Below are 8,752 nucleotides of genomic sequence, written 5' to 3'. Positions count from 1 at the left end.
ACACACACACACACACACACACATACACACACACACACACACACGCACACACACACACACATACACACATACACACACACGCACACACACACACACACACACACATACACATTCATACACAATTTTCTCTGCTGCTATCGCTCGCCTACTCTCCTTTGCTAGCCCTCCGTGGTGAATCAATGTGTTTTACAAATCTAGCCCTCTTACTGTTCCTCTTTAAAAGCTTTTCTACTTCCCGTCTTTTTTCCCTCGCTTCCTTTTCCCGTGTATTGCAATGTATTTTTCTATATCAAGGCAATAGTTTTAGCAGAGCTGTTGCTGATTATGCAAATATACATGTGAGGTACAATAATTAAAACGTCAACTAATTTTCATTAATTTCAACGGCGACAAAAAAAAAAAAAATTAAACAGCATCAAATTGCGGTCATGACCAAAAGTAGCTTTCCCCTTTCTGTTTCGAAATGCTTCAAATTCCTTAAAAAAGAATGGGCTTCCTCATATACGTTATAATCTGATTATCAAATATGATTTGCTCTAGTCGAATTAATTGCGACATACCTTAAGTAATTCCAGTTAATTCCAATTATGGCAAATGTAATCTTTAGCTTTGTTGTGAAATCCTGCATCGGTCATTTGTATGATCTCCTTAACTGGAACAGGATTCACATTAATCTGAAGACAATGCGCTCACTATACGTATTGCAAAGCAACGTGTCAAAGTGACCTATACATATAAATATGACTATAGTATTTCCGAAGGAAAAGAAACAGAAGAGGATTTTCTAAATCTAGATTGGATATTGTCATTTTTGACAACTGATGGATAATTTTCCGATGCCCACTCCTGATCAAGCCTTTTTAAACACGCATCACTTTTGTGTCCTGCAAATAAAGCCTATCACACAAATTCTGAAAATACGTTATCCATGGGTTTGACGTCGAAACATTTGCTGATACAGAAAAATAACAGTGACAACAATGATGGGGTTTTGTTTTGCGTTTTTCATTGATGAAGATAACCAGGTTTTCCAGTAAGGTTGATAGGACGATTTGCTATAATCATGTGGCTGTTGAAAAGCAAGTGCCAAACTCAAAGGACACAGGTGTCTCTAGGATATATTTGCAAACGCATTGTTGTAGCTTCAGTTGTCGCCCTTGTATACTTGGAACAACACGGAAGTCTAGTGAAGGACAGAATGTGTAACTTACGTAAGTTTTGCTGTATTATTGGAAGAATATTGTAGACGCCTCCTGATATCAAGGAATCTAGAACTTTCTATTCCCAGTGTAGGAAGCTCAAGTTAATTTCAAGACCTTCGAGGTGACGATGACAAAATGTGCCCCACCTACAAGAAGATATGATTTTTATTTGGATTTCTGTTGAAGCGTATCCAGTGTAATCTAACATTTCAGAAGTTCCTATATTTCAAGCATACGGGAGCCTTTGGTTTCTTTTTGCCATACTCTTAAACGGCTAGAAACCACACAATCTCCTTTAGCATTAGTTCATATGTCGTGAAAACATTATTGAGGATTTCAAGCATCAAACTCGAAAGATACATCACGGCGTGGAAGTAAACTACATAGGTGCAATCTACAATGTAGCCTTCATCAACAAGATCAAAATAATGCCACCCAGATACAGTCTTCTCAATTTATCAAAATCATTTAATTAGGAATTCCAAATTCCAAAATGAAAATTAAGAAAAAAAAATGCATATTGAGTTTATTAGTAGTTTCAAATTGAAAACATGTCTACATTTAAAGGATTGTATTCTCTTATTCAGTATGCTTTTAAATTATTCCCTATGCTACTAATACTAAGTCCCTATCCGTAGCACGGTGCATTGGATAGCAGATTGCAGCAAATATATTGGAAATCAGCTACATTAATTTCTTACGTCTTGTAGAGAAACAGGAATAGAACTCCATTAAACGAGATATATTTCCTTTAGGAGCAATTCTGAGTCATTTCTAGTTACTGCTAAAGGTGGACAACGCCGGGTATTCTATATTATATATACATGTGTGTCTGTGCATGTGTATGTGTGCGCGCACGGGCGTAAGTGGGTGCATATATATATATATATATATATATATATATATGTGTGTGTGTGTGTGTATGTATATATATATATATATATATATATATATATATATATATATGTATATACATATACATATATATATATATACAAATAAATACATATATATAAATATATATCCGTAGATACAAATATGATACGAACTGAAATTCATACACATGCGTACACACGCACATACACACGTACAAATCGCTTGCATACATTCATATATAACAAAACATATTCACTTTTAATTTTATAAAATTCAAGTTTTAGTAATTTGGCCTTTGCCATTATAAATCTTTGAACCTTCTCTGAAAAGTTTTTATATCTACACTTTCATTAACTATGTTATTCAAACACCACTTGTAGCGTCATAAATATTAAATTCTATTCTTTCCTTTTCTTAGAAAAGGAAGGACGAAATTTCATAAACCTATTGATTGTCAATTATATTGTGAAAAATATTATATTGCATATTTATTTGTGTTTATAGCACTCTTTCACAAATACTTTTGTGGAGTCACCTGAAATAATGTTTGAAAAACGATGCACAATTGATATTTAATTTTATAATTCTTGTATCGATTATTATGAAAATTTAAGACCGTATATATATTTCACACGTACGGATCAGTGTCAAAGTGGAACAGCACCTCATCGGAGTTATTTACTGATCGTTTGAACAAACATTTCTTTTTAGTTTGTTTAACCATAAATTCATATCTTTAGTTGATTTGATATTCTGTATAAATTCATACGCAATATATTAACTATACATCTACTTTCCTGGTTTTAAATCTACTTATTTCCGGCCTACATCTATACTCTATTCACAAAACATAATTTATGTTTCATACGTTATAAATGTTTGATGGCATATAAATATATTTGAAATGCAATTATTTTGAATTCCTTACAGAAGTAACGCTCGAGCAAATTATTTTATTTTATATTACACATTTCTTTACATTGTTAAGCGTTAACTTTCATAAATCTGCCAATGAATTCACTCGTATATACTATATTGAAATTAGCTAAATATTTTTTATCACTCTGAAACTCATTATATTTTATTTCCATTTTTCTATTTTTCTTTTTACTTCAGAAATCTCTCAAGACATTTGAATTTGTTAAATGGAGTTTAAAAGCGAAAAACATCACTTCTTTTTCAGTCGGAGAAAACCAGCTAAGTATAAAACTGGAAGCCATGCATATATGGAAGCGCGTTGTAGCATTGCGACCGGTAACGTGACCAAGCAAATAAATGGAGGATATAAACGTCTATTTTAATACACAACGGATTGCTTGCCCATTATTTTTTCTTTTTTTAGACACCTAAATTCAATATACTATTAATCTACTCCCTTGCTTGTTTCAGTTATTGGACTATGTATATGGTAATGCACTGCCTTCAATTATTTGTAATCGTTCGTACTCATATTACTCGGTGATTATGTTAGTGATCTCCATGTACATTTTGCGTATGCATATATGTATGTATGTATGTATGTATGTATGTATGTATGTATATGAATATATAATCAACATGTATGTATGTATGTATGTATATGAATATATAATCAACATGAATATCGTTTTTCAGTTTGTATGAAAATAAATCCGGCAACTATATGTTTTATAGTTGTGGATTTTGCAATCTGAATGGAATAATTCAGTAAGACGTTTAGCAAGATGTGTAGCTGTATTTTATAAGTTCTAGAACAGATATAAGGCTTAGTTTATGGCCATGGAATAACGCAACATTTCAGAATTAATGGAGTAGAGAGCGTTCCTCTACCTTAGGAAACACATACATCAAACAGTACATCAATTGGTTTCAGTATTCTCTTTGTTTTTCGGTGGTTATTTCTTTTAATGATGTCAATGTTCAGTTGTATCCTCTCAACTGATCACTCTAATCATTAGCAAACTTACTTGAGCAATATGTCAACTACCAATGAAATGTGGTTTATTCGTATTTATTAATGACTCTAATGAGAATACATAATGACATATGAAATGTTTGTAATGCTGTTTATATTATGTTATTAAGAGATATCATACCTGCATTTGTAAAATTTTGAAGGTGCCTGTCGTGTAACATTTAATAAGGAAGTTGTAGTGACTTGCTTTGATAGGTGACGATTATGTGTTTATATTCTTGAAAAGAAACACATTATTGTGACGCCCATTATTGGACGATGTGTTTGATCTTCGTGTTAATGGATGCAGTGTATACCTAGCTAGACCTGTTAGGGATGATTCAATTTTATTTGTATGGTTTCATATAAAATGATGTCAATAAAGTTCTTAATTATTTTCCGTGTAAACTGATACACAATTTTAAAGGTATTTTAAAATTAATTTAAGATAATTAAGACAAGTTTAAACATCAATTTTAACTTTGTAGCAACATTTAAGAGTCCTTAAAAGGCATGATTGCTGTCATGAATATCTGTTTGAGCAACTATCTAAATTTTACAAACTACAAATAAAAAAGAATGTGGTTAGGACATATAATTACGTGAGTTAATCTGGACTTGAAAATTAAATTTCTTTTTTTATATTTTTTGATGCCAAATAAAAATAATGGAGAAAAAGTGATTGGAAGGAAACCTTTTGAAGATCCTTAATTGATGTCTGGGCTTACAGTGAATCACTTTGCATACACAATTATGCGTAACTGATTTTGGCAACAAATCAGTTGGTGATATCGTTACTGCAGTCCTGCTTATAGAAGGGTTATGCAAAAAAATACGAAACCTCAAAAACGTTTAACTGCTAGGTTCCAAATAATCTCTTAGGTAATGAGGAGAAATTAGTATTTAACTGAGCAATTTTGAAACTATTAGAGATAAATTTCATGCAAGTTTTGGTATTGTCAACAAAATATTCAGAAATAGATTGATTAAAGTCCTTTGAAATATATTTTGAATATGAGTATTATCGATAAGAATATGTTAAATAATTCAGTTAAAATTTGCGATACTAACTGTATCGTGTCTTTGTTGATCTGATTTCTGTGCCTACTTATACTGCTGAAGGATCATTCACGCAAAAGCTCCTATACTTCCCTCCAATGATAGAATACCATATTTATATTTTGGAATCTTGATTAATATTCATCAAACATATTGTGATAATAGAAAAATAATCCGGTTACACAATATACAAAAGATACAACATTCAACAAAAGCAGGTGAAGTCCACATATATATTAATCGCAGTTCAGTCATAGAATGGTAGATTATGTCATTAGAAAATATCGTAAATATTGAATACAAATACAAGAAACCTCGTACTCATTCTCGTCAGTGTAAGGGTGTCAGAAAATCAGTTACTCATATATATAAGTGCGTGTTTGTGTGTGTGTGTGCACGTTATATGCGTGTGCATATGCATCTGCGTATATGTGTACTTGCGTGTATATTAAGTATGTATATGCATACATATATATGTATATTTGTCTAACTATATGCGTGTGTGTATGTATGTGTGCGTGTGTGTGTATTTGTACAGTGCATTTTAAAGGTACGATACTTATCGGTATTTAGAACTTCATGTACGTCCATATACATAGAAACATGTCTTTCATTTTTTGTCCATAATCAGAAAGATCACTGCTAAACATAGGAGCACGAAAATAAAGATTTCCTTCTTAGTAGAAAATTTTTCCTGGACCGCATTACATAATCGGATTATACTCTTCACTCAAATACGTGTAACATGATGTAATTAAAATAAATTATTACGCAGATGCAATTTTTAAGGAAAATGTAGTTCGAAATTACGTAGAACATAAAAATGAACTGAACGCAGATACATAAAAGAATCAAATCATATATTTACAACAGAAAACTCTCGCAACTACAGTAGGAGGTGCAGAAGTAAACAGGTCTGTGAGACAATAATCTTTTATGATTAGGCCCCAATCAAGCAATTTCACGACAAAGAAACTAAGCTGCAATTAAGTACCATGTATTTGCTAAAGAATTATTGATTTACAAAAATCGCTGTAATGACGTTAATAAATTCGATCGCTGGGTAGCTAGGAAGTCGCCTTGCAGCCACGTAGATTCGCGTTCAGTTTCACTGTGTGGTATGTTTTATTACCTCTCCGGGCCGACCAGTACCTTGTCAGCGAATTCAGCAGAAAGAAAATATGTGGAAGCCAGCTGTATATGGACTTGTGTGTCTGTGTGTGCGCGCGCGTGCATATGTGTGTATTCGTGTGTGTATATATGTGTATCAATGTTTGTCTATGTGCTTCCTGCCAAAGCTTGGGCTTCGGTAGAATAAATAGTAGTATATTTTCTAAAGAAAATTTATGTACTGGGGTCGATTTGGTTGACTAAAACCACTGGAGGTGGTGACCCAACATGGCCGTGGTCCTGTGATTACAACTGGTAAAATTTAGAAGATAAATGGTTATACTTATAAAAGAACACTTCATTTTATTTCTACGTCTTAACATTCGAAGTTTGTTCAAAAGCTTTTCGCTTTACAGGTATCGTGAAAGCCTTGATTAGAGTCCCGACGTTTCGAGTTCTTTTACAGGACTTACAAAAACTGAAGGAACGTGGCAATAAGTGTGTGAACCCGGGTGGGGAATGGTGTTGAATAAAATCACAATGAACTAGACCTCCTGTATTTTCTTCACCCAAAACCAGAAACTTTCCAGCAACCCTAGCAGACAAGTGGAGGGAAAAAAATGTTCTACATTCTATGAATGTGTGTTATGAAAGACGAGGTACTAATGACAATAAAAACTTCTCGAAGCGTTATTATTCTGGGATATCTCGTAAGCCGGTATGTTTCTGAAACCAAGTTAGGAAGAAGTAGGTCATATTCCTGTACTAATGCATAATCAAACAAAAGTAAATCATAACAATAAACTTGTGCTTTTATTAGCTATCACTGATGGTAAAACGATTCACGTGCTATGCACACGCGCACATACCTATATATACATACACGCACACAGCTACAAACACACATGTATATATGTGTGCGTTGGGAGCGTATTGATATAAGGTTATATATATGTGCGTGTTTGTGTGTGTATACAGAGAGAGAGAGAGAGAGAGAGAGAGAGAGAGAGAGAGAGAGAGAGAGAGAGTGGGAGAGAGAGAGTGGGAGAGAGAGAGTGGGAGAGAGAGAGTGGGAGAGAGAAAGAAAGAAAGCTAACTAGTCTCTTTCTATTCAGATACTTCTAATGCATACATGTGTGTATGGGTGTATGGTTGTGCATGCATGTGTGGGTATGTGTGAGTAATTATACGTTTGCATGTGCATAGACACGTATGTCCTTGACAGTATGGGCAATGCAAGGGATATCAGTATTAAATGGAGAACAATTCTGAAGGCCACATACAACACTCAGTGAAAAGTGTGAGTACAATGAATTCTGAATCCTTCTATACTAGCTGTACGGAATTATATAGATTATAAATAAATATTATATGAGAGACAGTTTCAGGTGCAGAAAAGAAATATATACGTTATTACTCTTACAAACAATACAATATTACGAAACCTCTAATTCGCAATATTAATATTTATTCAAAATAAGAAGAAACTATTAAATCTGAACATATATTTATGAGAGAAAATAATTAATCATTTGTATTCGTATTGTATTCTTTATTAATTAGTGTAGTTTCATCTGGTTAAAGCTGAAAAGAAGCTTATAACAACTACTTAATCAAGGCGTATTTTCATCTGATGTAGAAAGTTTATAATTTCTGTAGTATCAAACAGTAACAATAGGGTTCTATATCTAATGGGAAAGATGTTATAATACATAAAAGAAGAGACGTTCTAGTCGTTTCACAACACACGAATATATGTAATAGTTATGCGGGTACTGTTTTACCATACCATGGACTACATTTAACTTCAATGTTAAATTAACATCTTTATGTGTTGTTAAACAGCTATAATTTGTCTTTCCCAACATGCTCAGTATTCTGCATGCACGTCGCCTTTCACCAAGCCATTAAATACAGTTGATTATGAATATATAAATATAATTTGGAGAAAATAATTATTAGGGGTACAGAACCTTCGTACTAATCTGTTTCCTTGGTTAATAATGAAAAAACAATTTATGGGCTCTGTGATTGCCGGGTAAATGATTCGGGATATAGACATACATATACATGCTCATATAGAAGCACATTTCTATAATACGTGTATATACATATACTGTATGGAAGAGGTTATGATTCATGTTCTGTCCTCAAGAAGTGCATTCAGTCCCCAAATGCAGGTCTATATATATTTCATTGTAAGTAAGGCATACATACTAAATGAAATTTCTGGTGAATTGAAACTGCAGAATAAGTATGTATTAAAACATTGGAAATCTGGTAATTATTTTAATTCCATGGGAAGACATGTCTCATTAGAGTATTTTCAATCTTTTGTTTTCTTTATCATTTGAGAGCGGTCGCGCTGAGGAAACGCCTTGATAAGTTTTAGCCGACCAAATCGGCTCCCGGACAAATTTTTTAAAGCCTAATACTTATTCCATCTCTGTATTTTCCGGGCCATAATTTACGGGGACGTAAACACACCAACAGCGGTAGTCAAGTGGGGTTGAGAGACAAGCACAGATATAAGCACACACTCAGAGACATGTATATATATATATATATATAT

Source organism: Octopus bimaculoides, chromosome 9, assembly GCF_001194135.2.
Source record: "Octopus bimaculoides isolate UCB-OBI-ISO-001 chromosome 9, ASM119413v2, whole genome shotgun sequence".
Taxonomy (NCBI): Eukaryota; Metazoa; Mollusca; class Cephalopoda; order Octopoda; family Octopodidae; genus Octopus; species Octopus bimaculoides.
The sequence above is the reverse complement of the archived record's forward strand: the minus strand, read 5'-3'. Positions refer to the sequence as shown.